General features: G+C 42.2%; 1 protein-coding gene across 1 annotated transcript in view; it reads right to left on the reverse strand.

The window, feature by feature from the left end:
- The window catches only part of CERS3 (ceramide synthase 3), a 103,956-nt gene that overhangs the window by 58,146 nt on the left and 26,413 nt on the right, over positions 1 to 19,397 (reverse strand). Inside the window, exon 2 of the mRNA XM_075273211.1 lies at positions 17,548 to 17,596. The gene's annotated coding sequence lies outside the window, so the exon portion shown is untranslated. The remainder of the gene's footprint in view (positions 1 to 17,547; positions 17,597 to 19,397) is intronic.

The following is a 19,397-nucleotide window of genomic DNA, read 5'->3' on the forward strand; positions in this document are numbered from 1 at the left end:
CCCACACGTAACCTCAGATCCTCCAACAACCTCCTACTCCGCTCTTCTCTAATCCGCTCCTCACACAACCGCCTCCAAGATTTCTCCTGTGCATCCCCCATACTCTGGAACTCCTTACCAAGACACATAAGACTGACCCCCACAATCACAGGCTTCAAGAATACCCTGAAGACTCACCTATACAGGAAGGCCTACAACCTCCCATAACACAATCACCGCACTGCCATCTGTACAGTCTCCCCCTCTCCTTCTGTCTCTACCCCCTTCCCCCATAGATTGTAAGCCCTCGCGGGCAGGGCCCCCTACCCCACCGTGCCAGTCGGTCACTGTTAGTATTACCTGTATATTCTGTGTACTGTATGTAACCCCCAAATGTAAAGCACCATGGAATTAATGGTGCTATATACTGTATTATATATATATATATATATATATATATATATATATATATATATATATATAAATAATATTTGGACACCTGTGGTAGAATAGTAAAACAACGTTTGTTCCTATTCAATAGTTGGTAGAACCCAGCAGATGCTTCCTTACAAATGGTATTGATTGACACCAGTGGCGTAACTACCGTGGTAGCAGCTGCCACAGGGCCTGGGACATTAGGGGCCCGGTGACAGCCGCTACCACTGCTATCATTATACTTCTTTTGGGACCCCCGAGTATAATGATCGTAGGCTCAGGAGAGGTAAGCAGGGCTGGCGTTAGGGGGGGGGCAAACTTGGCTATTGCCCAGGGCCCCAGCACTTGCAGGGGCCCCTGTTGGTGGAATACTTAGAGTCACTCATATGTGAGACATATGGGGGTAATAATAATGAAGATACTTTATTATTACCTCCATGTCTCTCACATATCAGTAACTCTTATGTGAGGTACACAAGGGTTAATGGGAGGGACATGATGGGGTTAACTGCTATTAATATGAGGCACATGGAGTTACTAAATTGTAATGCACATGACCAGACTTTTTATCCACAATTGTCCTGGTATAGCGGTCAGCGGGTGACGTGACAGTATTTAGTCCTGTAGGGGCCACTGAGGGACATAATAGTGTGTGCAAGGGCCTCTAAGGAACATAATACTGTGTGCAGGGGCCTCTAAGGAACATAATACTGTGTGCAGGGGCCACTATCGGGCATATTAGAGTGCGCAGGAATGTGTAGGAGGGGCTCGGTCGAGATCTTCGGTGTCGGGGGGGAGGGGGCCCCCCCATGTCAAAAGTTCGCCACGGGGCCCCACCATTCCTAGTTACGCCACTGATCGACACAATACTCCCAGATGCCTGGTGAAACTCCTGGTGTATGTCAGCCATCAGTTGGGTGTGGTTTCTCTGGCCAGCACTCGTCGGTCTGTCTCCCAGTTTCGGAGGTCTGCCGACTCAGGGCACATTCCAACAATCACCATTCACCTTCCATTTCGTAATCACAAAGGCTATGTCCCTTAAGGAACAAATTGAAGTAGTCTCAGCATGCCGGATGATACGTTTTTTTTAAAAAAAATTCCAAATTTTATTGTGGAGACATGCTCCAAGTTAAAAATATAGATATATTGTTCTTGGAAAAGCAGTCGATGGATATGTCCTTGTGCAGACGGGACAGAAGGACGAATAAGCCTACGCGTTTCGGGGATATGACCCCTTAGTCATGGCTTAGTCTGCAAGTATGTGCTTATCATATATATATATATATATATATACATTAAAAGGTAAAGTTAAAAACAGGACCCCTCCCGTCTGCACTTGGACGGAAGTTTATATCAAGACAAGATTATACAACAGGTGATAGAGCTATACAACCAAGGCAAATATACACCAGCAACTTAGCATAATGTAGAAACAAAAACAAAAGTTATACATAGTCAATGTTAAGGTAAGTATGTGGATACAATCAATGACAAATATATATTATTGCAAAAAACATCTTGTTTTCTTTGGAGTTTTTATATATTATATTATAAATCTATTAATATTAGGATAGTTCATGTTAAAGAGACTATCAATCCAGTTTTCTCTATATCATTTCTCTATATCATGTATAAAAAAGCTATATTTGAAAGTTTTAAAAAAGTCCTATTCACAAGTTGGACCCAATTCACAAGTCCCGGGCATCCGGATGACTACAAGCACCTACTACTCCTGCATTAACAGTAAGAGACATTTATCATTTTTGTAATACGGGCTGAGACAATTTTTTTCTTCTTTGCATATGTCCCTTAAGGATCGACCATTTCTGTGGTACCCCACAATTACCCCTTTCTCGAAATCAGACAACTCTGCACTTCGTGGCATCCTGCATGCAATTAATGCCAATGCGGTTTCCTATTTAGGGGCGGAAGGCGCGACGTACATCACACCACCAGATATCTTCATTTGCATGGGTGTCCAAATACTTATTGTTAGACAGTGTATGAGGCTTCTCGAGATTGCAGTCCTGGAAGCTCCATAGAAGTGATCAGTGTATCGGTCAGGCAAACGCACTAGTGCACCATTCATATGGAGGATTCAATTGGACTTTTGGGCCCCTATTCTGCTGATCGCAAAGGGGTTCCAGCAGTCTGACACTTATCCCCCACCCATATGATAAGGTATAAGTGTCTATAAAGACAAAACCCTTTTAAGGATATTTTTCCTGGTCCACAAGTACACGCGTTGAGTATATTGTTTTCTATTGGCCGGATAGACATCTCTGTTGCATTGATACAGATATTAGGTTATGCTCAAACATGGCATTCTTTGGAAAAATGTCACTGCCATTTTTGATTAAGTTCTTTGAACCAAAGCCAAAAAATAAATCAAGAAGAAACAAAATATGTCATTGCTCTATATTTCCCATTTTTGGCTTTAGCTCAAAAGACAATGAAAAACTAGCACAAAAACGAGTGTTTTTCCAAAGAAACCAGCACACAGGCCATGTACATCTGGCTGTCAAGTCAGGATTTCCTGTCAGTCAAGCCACTATTAAAGTATCCTCTATCCTTGGCAGTTGCTTCATTGAATGATTCTCGAGTAGATTTATTTCTTTTTGCTGTAGCTTATAATGACCACCAGTGCCGCACCTCCCATGAGGCGACCTGAAGCGACCGCTTCAGGCGGCGCTATGCCAGGGGCCCGGTGAGGGTGGCATTTTTGCTGACCTAAGCCAGTCCAGGACAAGCTGTCCTGAGCGGTGACACTCAGGCAGAAAGCAGGTCCTCTCCCTGCCTGCTCTCTGCCTGCTAAAGACGCTCGCTCTGTTCGGCCCCGCCCCCTCCGCTCCGCACCCTCCTCCGGGGGGGGGGGGGGCTTTCTGACGTCCGCTTCAGGCGGCAGAAAGCCATGGTTCACCCCTGATGACCACCTACAGTTCAGCATAGAGCCTTTGCCCACTGGCATGGAGCTTATATAGCAGTAAAGGCCTGTTTGACTCCATAATATAGCGCCATACAGCCTCAACTGGTATACAGACACTGTTGCACTCTATGCATGCAGATATTTTCCTCTAGAAATCCTGACTTGATAGGTAGATGTGCATGGTGTTTTTGGGTTTAGGCTTGGACTGGCCCTGAAATGAACAGGTGAATCCCCCGAGCTTATTAGGCCCCCAGATCACCCTGCTATGGCACAGTATACTCATTGCAGCATATATATGTATATACACACATATACATACACACTATGCACTGGTGCAATATACTAGGTAGATTATTTACCAGACTACCCAGTTTATTTTTTTTATACACTGAGGAACGAATGTGTAATATTATTTTAAACTTTTGACTTTCAGGCTCCATATCTCACCATCTACTACAGCTTCGAACATGAAACTACCATCACTTTATAGTCATCTTGGCGATTTCATAAATAAATTTGACTTGCAACTATTTAGCATATGATTAGTTATGCAGATTCTTGCCACGTAAATGCATTGTTACGGTTTTGCTCCTGATGGTGGTAAAAAATCACATTGTGTTCTCACATTGCCTAATAGCTCAGTGCATTATTAGGTTGAGTCAAAGGTTACCTGTTCAAATCAAGGATCACCCATGAAGAAGATTTCCCAAGAAAAGAGAAACTGCATCATCCAGCTCACTGATAGCGGTTTCTCAGCCAAAAAAATTGCCAAACTGCACCATGTGAGATTTAGATATCTGTGACACTTGAAAGAATATGAAATTAAGTTCGTCCATCCATTCAAAAGCAAAGAGATGTATGTCCATTCAAAATATTGGAGTCAACAAGAAGGCTCATCACAAGGTCTATCAGTTCTTGTGCGACAAACACGGCAGTAGGGATGTGTCGTCATAGTGAGATCACAGACTTCCATGCAAGCACTGTGCGATGCACATTACACAAGTCTAAAATAGTGGCCCTAAAAAAGGTGAAGCCTCACCGTCAATATCGTCACAAGAAGCGTTGGCTCAAGTTTGTAAAAAAAAAATTTAAAAAAGGTATGAAAAGTGAACCGTAGAAGATTGGAGTGATGAGACGAAAGTCAGTAGGTTGGGCTCTGATGGGTGCAAATTGGTCTGGAAGAAACAAGGGAAAAGGGCTAATGGATCAAGAAATTGAAGGGACTGTCATATTTGTTGGAGGAAGCCTGATGATATGAAGTTGTTCCACAGCCAAAGGCATTGGATACTTGACCAGGATCGATTGTGGTCTCAACGCTGAGCTATATGTGATTATCCTACAAAAGAGTTACTTTGTACACTCAGGTCCTACGGATATAAAATGGATGACCGTGTTTCAGCAGGACAATGGCCCGATTAATATGTCGAGATTAGCGAAGAAACGGTTAAATGAAAGTATTGGTGCTGGATTGGCCTCCACAGTCCCCAGACCTCAACCCAATAAGACACTTGTGGGTAATGTTGAATAAAAAGCTGTATTCATACCAAAGTCAACAAGTATGCACCAACATTTGGAATGTGTAGAAGAGACCTGAGATCAGATTTCATTTGAGATATGCTTCAATATGATTGAGAGAATGCCCAGATTCAAGCAGTGTTGAAAGCCAAAGGTGGATTTACAAAATGCCAACAAAATAATAAAAATTCAAAGAATCTAAATAACTAATCATATGCTAAATAGTTGCAAGCAAATTTATGTATGAGATAGCCAAGATGATTGTCTATAAAATGAAGGTAGTCTCGAAGCTGTAGTAAATGGTGAGATGTGGAACCATGAAAATCAAAAGTTCAAAACATTGTTACCCTTTTGCTCCTCAGTGTATACTGTACACATTGGCGGGCTGCAATGACATCTAGGTGCAGGGTCAGCCCAACCAGTATCCTTCCTCCCTGCACCCCATCTTCTCAATGACACTGCAAGGGGCGCTTATAGTCATTCATCTAGCAGTTTCCTTAGGTTTACTGCTGTGTGGGCACATATCTTCAGCTCACAGAGCTAAGCGGGATTTAGTTCAAGACAAGAGTCAGGCAGTAGGCTACCTCCAGGGCCCCAAAGCAGAAACAATTAAAGGCAAGTACTGAAAAAAAATTATATTGACAATTTAGTAATTTGCAAATGTGCTTTAAGTAGCAGGTAGCTGTAAAGTGAGTCTTACTAGCGGGTCCTAGGCACCCTAGTCCGACAGTGTTTAGGCCCATGCACATGGGGCAATCCAGATCAGAGAATCTGAACTGTACATCAGTCGGATTTCCCAGTCCTCACCTAGTTAGGATGTGAGGCTTCTTGCAAAAAAAGTGACCCTGGTCCATCCTTGCCCCTGGCTTCAATGTGTGCGGCACTGCGGAGAGGGAACTGGGGCAATAATATATAAGTTTTTAGCTGGAGACCTGCAAAGCACACAATACCTCCAAAGGTATGTGTGCTTTGTATTAATAATGATGTAGGGGCTGCTACTAGCATAGCAGCCTGTTTGGGGATGGGACTTTCACTTTAAAGGAGTGTTCAGATTGCGTTTTTGGCCTCCCTTGCCGGGATACGTTGGTAACCAGTCACAATCAGCTACCCACTTATCCCTGCATGGAGAACTGCAGGCCCCCCCTTTTTATTTAATGGCCAGTTCTTCGTGCAGGGATAAGTTGACAGCTGATTCTGACTGGTTACCAACGTATCCCGGCAAGGGAGGCCAAAAACGCAATGTGAAAAAGCCCTGAGGATTTATTAAGAGGGCTCTTATAAATGGTGTTGGCTCTCTATAGGCGCAGTCACACGTAGCAGATTTTACCTGCAAATAGAATCTGATTAAGCCTTGAATCTGATTAAGCGGTTAAAGATCTGATTACTTTTTTAGCACACAGAACATGGCTTGTACATAGGTTGTTCATACATGGTAACGAAGCCCTATAGGTATTGTTCCTCCTGTCCTATAAAGTACTGACACCTGGCATCTGCTGCTGACAGGTGATGAACAAACATCTTGACAGATCTGGTTTATGGAAAACAACAGTCACGTTCACCTCCACACACTCCCCATTCTCCTTTTCTCTGTTAGGTGATGCTGTTCAGGCCATAAACACGTTATAAGTGAAGATAATCCTCCACAATCTGCAGCGGCCATTGCATTACGCGTTTTGCACCCTTTCTGGGAAAATGAATCTGCAATGTAGACTGAATAATTTATTGCACTAAAGAGCTCTTACAAAGGCCTCTTCTATCCTTCTAGAACAGAATCATTCTGATTCATTACCAAAAGTAATTAAAATAAAAAAGTGACCATTTCCCTTACTTTTATCGACCGGTGAAGCCTTTGTGTTCCTATGATAGACAGCTATTGATCAGCCCGCCATTTGATGTGAGAAAATGGCTATACTGTTGTATTTTATAGTTCAGAGTGTGTTTATTCTATTTCAGTAAATACATTCTTTAGTAGATGATATTGGCCTATGGATCCTCATTACATATGCAACAAAAGAAGCACTATATTTGGCTGGGGCTCCTTAGCAATTGCAAGTTTGTTACGGGATGGTGTGCAGTAATAAATTGTGCAAAAAGAGTGTCATGAAGTCATTTGTATATGTAACTTGGCATTTTTAAAATCCCTGTCCCCAGTAAAGAGTAGGATTCATTTTCCATGTACGCTGTGCTGACATCCATTCTCATTTGGATTATTTACATTGGGTATATATATATTATATATATATTTTTTTTTAATAATGGAGACTCCTGACCTGGTACAAGACCGATCACTCCTGCTTAGTATCAAATAGAAAACATTCTTTTGGTTTATAGAAAAATATAGCTTTAGATCAATTACATAGCAAAGCATTGCTTCTTAGTTGAATAGAAGAGGAGATGACTGGCTTTTTAAAACAGAAAAATATGACTTTTTAATACCCTGTCAGAAGATATCTATCCTATGTCTACCCATATTCGAGTGGCCTGCTGCTGGGGGAGCAGTATACCAGCCAGGGACAGAAATAGACTTGACAGGTTGATTAGACAGGCCAGCTCTGTCCTGGGAAGCCCCCTGGACCCAGTACAGGTGGTGGGTGACAGAAGGATACTGTCCTGGGTGAGCTCCATGCTGGAGAATAACTCCCATCCCATGTATGAGACTGTGATAGCACTTGGCAGCACTGTAAGTGACCAAATGCTTCACCCCACGAGTGAGAAGGAGCACTATCGGAGGTCCTTCCTCCCAATTGCGGTCAGGCTGTATAATCAACATCAGGCTAAGTGAAGACTCCGCACAGAGAACTAAATGAATTCTTTCTTTTTCTTCTTAGTTGCTAAACTCCTAGCATCTTTTCTATCTGCTATCTGTTCTTTCTTGAATATAGTACTATATTAGTGTATAATCCATTCTGCTGTAACACACCAAATGTCCCCATGGTGGGACTATTAAAGGATTATCTTATCTGTGGATCAGATCTGGATCTGTCTATGTGTGGCCACCTAGTGATTAAGCTGTGAATTTCAGCCTGTCCTGAATGGGGTGCTAATGCAGGTGATGATCCATGTGCCGCCCATGCTGTTCAATCACATGTTGACAACACTTACACAGTAGTTATAAGCCTCAGCACATTGAATATGGAGAATTTCACTGCTACTATTCCCAAGCCTTATTGGATTAAATATGTTTTATAGACATATTTTTATTTCAAAGGTCATATCTCTAAGATATCAGATAAGATGTGTTTTTCTTGCCAAAAGCATTCGTCCAAATGTTGTACCATTATTCTGCTGAAGTCTTTTTTATTCCAGCAGTTATGGGGAACATAAACGTAGACTAAAGTTGAGAAATTATGAAATGTGATCTTCAGAGGAAACTGGCAATGAGCACATCAAAGAATATCACATGGCAGGAAATCATGTCCTCTAATGTCTTACATCATCTCTTATGTCATATTCTTCACTATATTGCAGAGGTCAAGTGCTTGAGGATAATCCGGTTTGTTTTCTCCTACATGTCCCTGACTTGTACCTGAAGATGCTAAGGATAAAGGGCCATTGTTCTATTTCTTTCAATACCCATTCAGTGGTGGTTGGAGATTTTTGCAATACAGGAGAATAAGATGCTGCTGTATACAAGGTGGTGTAGAATGTGGAGCTGGGGAGATTGTAGCTTATTATTTTTCTAGGGCAGTTTAGAAAGGTTTATGGACAAATCCTACATTTGTGCAACTCATGCGTTTATTGCATCATTCTTTGCCTCTTATCTGCAACTTAGCAGTGTTAAAAGAGCTTAGGCCTGGTTCACATCTGTGTTAGCTAATCCGTTCAGGGACTCCGCATGGGGACCCCCTGAACAGACTACGCATTAGCAAGTCGTGAGCAGTGAAAGCACATGGATCCCTTAGACTATAATGGGGTCCATGTGCTTTCCAGACGGTGTCCGCACGAGTCATGCGGACAGGAAAGTAGATCATGAAGTATTTTCCTCTCCGCATGTTCTGTGCGGATACTGCGCGGAAAGTACACAGACCCCATTATAGTCTATGGGGTTCATGTGCTTTCATAAACTCATCGCTTGCCAGTGCGTTCGGTAGTCCATTTGGGGGGTCCCCATGCAGACTCCCCAAACGGACTACCAAACACAGATGTGATCAAGGCCTTAAGAGTAGCAGAATGTAGTAGCAGCAATTATTTGAGTAGTTTTTCTTGTAGCAGCATCTCATTCCCCCTCACCCTCTTCATAGACTAATATATAGAAAGTAACTCTTCCTAAAAAGTGGAGAAGAAAACATTTTTGTTTAATAAGATATAAAACAAAGTTTACTATATGTATATGTACTATTCAGTTATGCAAAGATATTTATAACTGGAGATACATTTTAAATCCACCCAGTGCATGTCCAAAGTTTGCAAGATGCACCATCCATGAGCTGGGAACTGACCCCCAAGCATATTCAACTACCACCACATGTTACAAAGAACTTTACAGTGATAAACTACAAACCTTTGTTTATGTATGTCACTTTTGTAGATTCGGAGCAAAACTACTTTGAAGTCTTTTGAGGCCATTGATGCACTGGGGACGGGCCTTCTGCTCTCTGGAGCTCACTTCTATTGTCAATCAGACCCCTACCATCTCCTAGCTGCACCACACATCATACAGTAGAAGTGGATTCTCCCTCTGCTATAACATGCACCCATCCTAAATGACAGCACAGCATTGATATGAAAAATAAAAACTTTTAATAAACCAGTTAAAATAGACAAACCCCTAAGAGCTAGTTCACACGGGCACAGAGGAGGCGGATTACGGTGCGGAAGCCACGTCATAATCCTCCCCCTCACAATGGTGGTCTATGGAGCCGCTAGCATTCTACTTTCCGCTACCAGCTTGTTGCTGCTAGCGGAAAAAAGAAGCAAGCTGCCCACTCTTCAGGCGGAATCCGCGGCTCGTTGAACCGCGGCACCAACCTCCAGAGTCGGCCAATTCATTTGAGCCTACTCCAGAGGGGGGGAAGCCGTGACAGTCGTGGAAGGCGGATATGGCCCGAGAGTGATGCGGCTCCCCGCGTCACTCTCAGTGCCAAAATCCGCTCTCCCGCTGCCCGTGTGAACGGGGCCTAAAAAGTTAAATTTATATATGTAGCTATATGTAGAGCAACTACCTGCATACAGGCAAGTATGTCTCATGTATATCAGACTTCAAAATGTATATCAGACTCCAAAAGTGTTACATAGTGGTGACACAGTGGAGGTGAATATGCTTGGGGAGGTGGTAGACTCCCATTAACTTATGGCAGGTGGTATTTTGACAATAATATAACCCATCCTTTGCACTTTATTCACAAACAGAATGGTGTATTTAAATGTAAGAGAATTTGCTGACAGCAAAGCAATGGTAAAGCAATGGTAAAACATTGGTAAATACAATGGTAAAACATTGTTGTATAGCATACATTAACTAGACACTACTAGAATTTTATGAGCCAATAAAATTATACTCAGGTTTCTAGCGTTTCCTAATGAAATATGATGTGATTTTACCGGGAAATAACACTGAATAACTTATTTAGCATTATTGAGACCTTGCAGGTTCTGTTACCAGTTGGGAAATGACAACTGTTGCCTAAATACAGGGAGCAAACTGCAGGACACTAGGGGATCTCCACATTCCTGGAAAATGGGGGCAAGCCAAGCTTTGGAGGTAGATTTCCTCAAAAGCTGAAATTTACACAAATTATAAAGGAAATGTGAAATCAGTAACTTACTAATAGTGTTCATGATGATGCACCTAGGTGAGCTGCAGTTGCCGATGCTGTTCTTATCAGGAAAATACAGAAGCTATTTAAATTAGTCTTCTGTAAGGATCGTTCCAGTGTCTATTTCCACATGGTAACAGGTTCACTTCACTCTCCATTCCAATACTGCAGGCGATGTATTTGGCCACTCATATGGGAGAATTCAGGAATTAGATGTTTATAAGAGGAATACTCATGATGTCATTCAACATATGGTATGAATCAACATCTTGCTGGTCACCTTTCATATACACAAGTACTGGTCGCAAGTATCGCTGGCAAGCTACCAGCACTTCTATTCTTTGCATTTTGCAGCAGAAGATGGCAATCCCAGCCTACGTCTAAGCCTACATGGAAGACTTTGTCGCGGAGGATTCTCCTAACTCCTCTAAGCAGCCCTCTGGCAGCCATGGGTAGTGTTTCGGGAGACATCTGAGTTCTCTAACCTCCCCTCCCCTCTGCCCTGTCCTCTCATTTCCCCCCTTGATATCTGTGTGCCCCTTGGTGTCTTTTTGTCTACCCCATCCATCTTTCTCTTACCCCGGTTTTCTCCTTCCTTGCCCGTTTTTGGACTTGCGTTTCCACTAGCACACATGCTTGTAATGATCTTTGCACCATTGCTTGTATGCTATACTGTGCATTTACCCCCTTTTTTTTTTCTTTTTTTTTTATAAAACTCAATAAAAACCGATTACACCTAAGCCTACATGGAAACTTTGATCACAAAAAAAAAAAGTGTGTAATTTGTATGTAACTTACAGTTGTGAGGCTATTATAGAAGTAAAATAAAATTAGAGACCAAACCACTGACATGTCAAATTTGAGTTATAGCAGCATGCGACACTGCCAAAGTCACAGGCAACTTGCAAAAATCCAACAGCTTTACGCTAGGTTCACACCTGCATTGGGGTTTCCGTTCTTTGGGTCCACTTGGGGATCCGACTAGAAGAAATCCAATCCACTTAAAAAGTGGTTACCCAAAGAAACCAGTAGACCCCGATAGTCTATAAAGGTTTACACCCGAAAAATGCTCTCATTTTTCAACTAAAATGGGAGACGAAATGCCCAGTAACCCAACGCAGGTGTGACCATAGCCTTAGATTGTTTGTGACTGTCGTATCACAGTCATATTATATCATGACCACACTGACTATCTTTAGATGCCATATTGCAATCTGATGTGACCTTCACTTTGATCACGCAACTAAAGTGTCTGTCTAACTAGTCCTAGCCTAAGGAGAGCTTCATACAGGCTTAGTTATGTGTAAAATACAGAACATATGTCGGTCCTGTCATGAAAGCACAATTACAGTAGCTTGGATTCTTGCTCAGCGTTTGGTCCAGGAAATAAATGGCTGACATACAGTCTGTCCATAGTCCACAGACCAAAAACACCCTTGTGAACTGTGTCGGACTGGGCTACCTGAGGCCCATTAGTAAAGCCCATTCTGGGAGCAGCCTCCTATTCAGCTACATTAAAATATTACCTGACACTCATTCACAAATTCTTAAAATGTCACCATAGAACATGCTGTAAAAAAAATTTCAGTAGTAGCTTGCTGTCTAGTCCTCGACTATGGTTGTTTCTGTCTTGGGACTCTGTCACTAGCTGCTCTTGCCTTGAACTAGGGCCCTCTTAGCTCTGTCAGCACGGCAGCCATGGGGCTCAGGTGGCAGTAAGGTGATTGGTGACTGGGGGCCCTTGCAGACTGATTGAGAAGATGGTGCCCAGTATACTGGTTGGCCTGACTCTGCACCTTGATGTCATCTCAGCCTCCCATTGTGTATGCAGTATATAAATGATGCATTGCTTTGTTAAGATGCCCTATGATAAATGTCTGTATGACGTAAAATGAGTGCACTGTGTTGTGCCATAGTAAGCTGGGGGCCCACCTGATTCAGGGGCCCAGAAGGTAATTCACCAATTCACCGGTAGGCCAGTTTGAGCCAGCTTGTGAAACAGAACTTACGGAAGGGGTGCAAGTGTGATCGTGAAAATGATGTATGAATACTAGTACATAGTAACTGGAGAGGAATTGCCCATAGCAATAAGGTCATTGATTTTATTTTCCATTAGGAACTTCTAATATCTTGATATTAAAAAAAAAGTCCTATTCAATGCATAACTGCTCCCCTCCTCACACCATGTGCATATTCACAATGCGGAGACTTTCAGGGCATGAAAATATAAGCAATGTTGCTTCAGATTAGGTAAAATTGTATGGGCCGTTTTATCCATTGTAGCCACCGTTAGGCTGATGATAATAGGGCAATTTTTCTGCTTTTCACCCTTTTATCTTTATTGAAAACTTCAGACTGTGAAATGATGTGTGCTCTGGCTTTGGGGGAAATTTGAGGCAGAAAATCTGATGTTCATGGTGAAAAAAATTCCACACTGGTAATGTACTGAATATAATCTATTCAGAGCCACAGCTATAAGTAAAACTGACAAACTAGATGGACCAGTTGTTCTTTATAACCAGGCACTATGTTATGTTCCTATAACCGCAGTAGTGCATCTCTCTCTCTATCTTTTTTTTTTTTTTTAAATGTAGATTGAGCCCCATACAGGGATCACAATGTACTTTTTTTCCCATCAGTATGTCATTGTAGAATGGGAGGAAATCCACGCAAACACTGAGAGAACATACAAACTCCATGCAGATGTTGTTCCTGGTGGGATTCAAACCCAGGACTCCAGTGCTGCAAGGCTGCAGTGCTGCCCACTGAGCCACCGTGGTGCCCCCATATCTCTCTATATAAATGTGTAGCTGGTTTGGCATCTCTTTGAAATTGAGCCCTTCAGAGATAACATTTTTGTCTATCAAATGGCTTGTTCACACAATGTAAAAAACATGTCAGAAAAAAGATACAACAACTCTCTTTACTTTGGTAAGAAATCCAAGGCAAAACATTAGGTTTCTGCCATGGGTCTGAACACTGATCAGCATCAGTCAATATGATCTGTCGCAGTTTCTTCATTGCAATCATAGCAAAATAGGGCAGGACACTTTTTTTTTTTTTTTTTTTTTTTTTTACATAAAAAGTACTCTGACTAGTGTGAAACCTTTTCACACTAATTCCAATAATTTCCCCAGTCTAAATCAGCATAAAAAATATAAAATGCTGTATGAGCATACCCATAGCGACCTTTAACATGGGCATATTATCAAACTGGCATTTCCTATTTTCTCAGCTGATCACAGGCATACAGAATTTACATGGGGCAATGGTCAGAGAAGGAAGGTTCATTCTCATGTTCATTCACCCACTCATCAGCCTACTATGTAAAAGGGCACTAACTAGGACAATACCTGGATGGACTTTGTTTATAATGATTTGTGTGTTCGTGGATTTCCTGTGAATATACCAGTCTTCTACCACTTAAATAGGACCTTTTACCACCTCCACCAAGTTAAGTCATAGGCGCCACTCCACTGATTCCAGCACAGTTGGATTTTCCTCTCTAGCCTTCACCATTCCTGAGCAACAAGTGCAGTCAGTTTTGCTTCCTGATGTGCTATTTAACCTCTGTAATGTCAGAAGGGAGGTGTCAGGCAGGGGGCGATTCAGAGTTCCAATCAGGTAGCCAGTGTCAGAGCTCAGAGTCACACTCTGTCTGCTCCTGCCTGACACCACCCTCCTGACAGTATAGAGTCTAAACAGCATATCTGGCATCAAAACTAACAGTATTCTGGAAAGAAATGACTGTGAAAAATGCACGAGGCTGTTTTTCAAGGCTGTTTTCTATCTATCAGGGACTCCGTTTCACAGAGAGTATCATTTACACCGCAAAGTGTCATAAATGACGGCAAATGCAATAGTGCTACAGGGAATGATGCAGCTGAATCTCCCCCAGCGAGTTTAAAAACAGCCGTTTTTTCCACTCGTGAATAAGGCCCAAGACAAAGTTCATGCTGCCTTGTCTGTTTACGTTCCATCAGTCCAACCAAATGTATAGAGGAATGTTTTGTGCAGTCTATAATTCTTATATATAGTTGTACTGCGCCTATTTATCCAGTTAAGATTGGAGTTACCCTTGTTGCAAAAAGTGGAGGCTCACTGTGGGTATCCATTTAATACAATCATAAGTCAGAGCTCGTTCACATCTGTGCCCGATCTCCGTTCTGCAGGTTTCCGATTCATGCACAAAACTGAGCAGGAGACGGAAACCTGCAGGACCCATTTGAATGGGTTTGAAAGATGTCTGGCCGCGAGCGACGGTGAGCGTTTTATGCTCTCCGCCGCGAAACCGGCTTTTTAAAATCGGACACAGAGTCGGACATGCAGTACTGTGTCCGATTTTTAAAAAAAAAAACGGTTTAAGCATAAAACACTCACCGCCGCTCACGGCCGGACCCGCTCTGACAGCTTTCCATCTTTTGCATGCAGAAGACTGAAAGCTGAGAACGGAGACCCGAACGCTAGTGTGAACCTAGCGTCACTGTAATTTTGTCTGTTTTATATCCTGGTTTATATAACTACAGGTAAGTATTACTACATTCAGATTTAATAGCCAATAAAATCATGGGTAGAAGCCATTAGATATGAAATCTAAAGATAGGAATATAGATGTATTTGTCAATACGCTCCGCAGTCTCCACCCATTCATAGTAAAAGCAACACATCTAACATAACATCTTGTGATCTGTTGTCAGGGCTGCATTTATGACATAAGCCATAAAAGACACTTCACCCTATATAATTCAGGTAACAACCTGCAAGGCTCATTGAGGAATGGTTTTCTTCTGGTTACAGCGAAGGTTAGCATAATATAAGGTGTCCTCACATGTTTTTATTAGCTTAACTCTTGCTACAAGGAATTCTGGAAAAAATGGAGGAGCAAATGTTGTAAGACAAGATGTGACATGTAGAAGAGAACGTGGTACTAAAAAGAAGAGACGGGACCATCTTATGTGGTGACAACTAGGACAACAGGGCCTCAGGGCCAGCAGGGCCTGCCTCTGCTTCACACTCATTTCATGAGCCTTGCTGCAAATTATGTCATGTGTGGTCTGGGCAATACGGTCTGTGACGGCTGCATTTCCTGAACCAACCATGACTTGTCTGAACTGGCCTTACTGCATCATAGTGATCAATGTTGTTGTGAGATCCAGTCTGACCACAGGTCTACTGTCCCATGTTCACAGCATTTCTGTATGAGACAGTAGACCCGCAGTCAGTGGAGTCAACACCCCAAGTCACCAACCCAAAAAATTTTGCCATCTCACGGACCATATTACCCGCACCACACACATCTGTTTGATTTCTCCCTTTGGTCAGTCAACAGTATAGTCCTGCAATGGAACTTCCATAAGGAAGAATTGAGTCATGCTTCTGTTCTGATCACACCAAAGCTCACATTTACCCTGGAAGCAATGAGGACAGAATTCACCAGAACTGGAGGCCCATTTTCTACAAGAGTCTAGTGAACTGCTGATTAATTTATTACTGTAATGTCTCATGTTGTCTGTGTATGTACAATCTGCTGCAAATTATGTTGGCGCTATATAAATAAAAATTATCATCATTATTTTAGTATCAAGAGAACACTGGGGTAGAAAAACAAATAACAGAATTCTTTTATAAACTGGCATTCTGCATTCATGCTTTACACACTATTTTCTATATTTTAAATACTAAAGGGGAAGTTCACATTACCATTGATAATGTCCTTTGCTGTCTTCCATCATAGGATGACAGTAATGGACATTAAACTGTCACAGAGAAAGTCACAGACTGATTTTTTGTCTGTTCCCATTGACACTAATGTAAACAACATGATGGAATCTAGCTTCTGTCATATTTATTTACTTTTGTAAAATGCTGCACACCCTGTCCATCTGTATATGCCAATTAGCGTTTGGACAACAGCTACAGTATATCTCCTCCTCCTGTGTTTACTAATGTAGTGAGCTGTAACTTTACACACATAACGTGCTTCAGCATCATATTGCATCACCTACCACTTCAAAACCATTGAGAAAGTCAAGTTAGGGGGCGTTCACACTTGCGCCCGTGTCCAACCGCCAGGTCTCCATCCTATTCCCCTAAGCCACAATGGCTTTGCAAATCGCAGCGTGTCCGCGCTGCGATTTCTTCTGCAAAGTGGGCATGGGATTAGCATGAATCCCATCCCTTTTACTCGCACTGTAAAACGCCGGACCCAATGAAAGCGAGGAGTTCGGCACACATACGTTAATGTGTGTGGCCATATTAAATAGGTGCACACATTTTTTCATACCTCCGGTCAGGAATCCCATAGAAGAATGCTAAAAGTTTTCCCTGCCCAGTGAAAAACAATAGAACAATGGATTACACTGCAAAAAATATGGAGATAAGATCGGCCTAGCGGTACTATCTCTGCTGGTGCAATGACCCATTAGCAAATATAACAAGGCCTATGCAGTAACAGCGTCTCCTCTATTTTGCAATCCACAGGTGATTGAGGGGAAAACACAGTGTCCAAGGTTCAAGCTAAAATGTAGGTTAACAAATTGTGACTGTGGCAGCTGAGCCAGCACCGCAGGATTGTGTAATTCATCCAGCCTGTGAAAGCCAAGTCTGAGGGGGTTGCGATAGAAACCTTTCACATACATTACGAGCTTTATTCCACAACATTCAGCAGAGAAAGAAAATTCAAGGAGTCCAGCCAGAACTGGAAATTGCAATAGACTTTAACTAGAGTCTGCCAGGATCACCAGAAGTGTAAAAAATAATAATAGTGAATGGTAGAAGAGTTTTTCAGCAGAGGTGGTGCTGGCGTATAGAGTAGAAAATGAGAATAACTTGGGTTAAGCCTGTGGATCAAATATCATCTGCTGTTCTGCATTCACTTGGAAAAAATGTCCCTTTTGGAATACAGGCTTGTATGAATGGACATGGGGAATGACTTACTTTTTTCCTTCATGAGCAGCCTTCTCCTGCCTTGACTAGCGTCCGAGCTCTGCAAACACAAAAGGAAAAGGCACATCAGGGCAGCTTTGTTCCTGGATTATCAATGTATCTGCAAATCAGTAACTCTGCTTGGTAACCATTGGTTGTAGATGATTAAATTGCAAGGATGAAGAACAAACTTACTGAGTGGACGTTACATCCGCACAAAGAAATACTGCTTGAAGGTCGTGTAGGTGCAGTTGTAATGTACATCAGATACTGTACCCTTGGCCTCTCAATTTACACAGTGCGAGCAGAGCAAACTCGAACACTCAAGAGCGTTGACCATTTATTTGCTGCATTGGGTGAGGCAGATTCCAGGACATGCCTTATAAGAGAGCTCATCTGGAGGAAGTCCTGTAGACTGTAGGGTAGATTTACTAAGGTTATGTTCACATTTGCGTTGAAGACTCTCACAATGTCCACCTGAAATTAGCTGATCAAAAAAAGTCCTGCATGTGTGGCTTTTTTTGTCCATCATTTTAATACTAAGGCCCCTTGTTGCGGAAATGCAGCTTTTTCTGTTGCAAAAATTGCAGCATTTTTTTTGAGCCAAAGTCAAAAATAGCTACAAAAGGAATGGGAAATATATATAGGAAGCTGTTATACTTCTCCTTTCTGCTCAATCCACTCCTGGGGTTTGCTCAAAAAACAGCAACAAAAAAAGTTGTGTTTCCACAACGTGTGGCCTTAGCCAAAAGCCCCACGTTGCAGAAATGCTGCTTTTTTTGTTCCAGATATTGCTGCTGTATTTGCTGGAAGAAGTTTGGAGGATTGCACTGAAAGTTATGACCTGCTATGGCCTCGTCCACATCTGCTTTGGTATTCCATTCGGGGGAGTCTGCATGGGAACCCCCGAACGGACTACCGAACGCATTTGCAAGCGCTGTGCAGTAAAAGCACACGGACACCACAGACTATAATGGGGTCCGTGTGCTTGCTGCAAGATCTCCGCACAAATCATGCGGACAGGAAAGTAGACTGTGAAGTACTTTTCTGTCCGCATGTTTCCTGCGGAGACCGTGCAGAAAGCACACAGACCCCATTATAGTCTATGGGATCCATGTGCTTTCACTGCTCACCGCTTGCAAATGCGTTTGGTATTCTGTTCGGGGGTTCCCATGCAGACTTCCCCGAACAAAATACCAACGCAGATGTGGATGAGGCCATAGCAGGTCATAACTTTCAGTGCAATCCTCCAAACGTCTTCCAGCCCTACCATCACTTTATAAAAATATTCTCACATCCAAGTTTCTTATTGTTTTCCCAATGTAAAAAGAGTAAATTTTTTACATTGGGAAAGACAGTAAAATACTTCTATGTATGAGTGAGAACATTTAGGTCAGTGATCTTGGTACAAGTAGTCTGAGATTCCTTGAACATATACGAGTTAAACATAATAGTGACTGTTGGAAATTATTAACGCCTTGTAAAATGGAGGAGATTGCGACAAGAAGTTGTTAAGGAAAGAAGTGAGGTGAATTCTTATGACAAATGCCTTAGTGCCTTTGGGATTAAATGATCGATATGATCTAAGTGTATTTTTATAAACGGATCTATTTTTCACAAAGGGGGTTTGGAGTGTACAGTATTGCCCTGTGTAAGTATAGCCATGGTTGCTACACACTGTGTGTCCCCTGAACTCTCTGGCATGGTGACGTCATTTGTAGCCACTCTTATTTTTGCCTCAAAAAAAAAAAAAAAAAAAAAAAATGCATGAAAATCTGGGACAAAAAAAGCTGGGTTTCTGCAACATAGGGCCTCAGCCTTAACCCTTAGGCCCCGTTTCCACAGAGTAACGTGCCGCTCAT

Source organism: Leptodactylus fuscus, chromosome 5 (genome assembly GCF_031893055.1).
Source record: "Leptodactylus fuscus isolate aLepFus1 chromosome 5, aLepFus1.hap2, whole genome shotgun sequence".
In the NCBI taxonomy this organism is placed as follows: Eukaryota; Metazoa; Chordata; class Amphibia; order Anura; family Leptodactylidae; genus Leptodactylus; species Leptodactylus fuscus.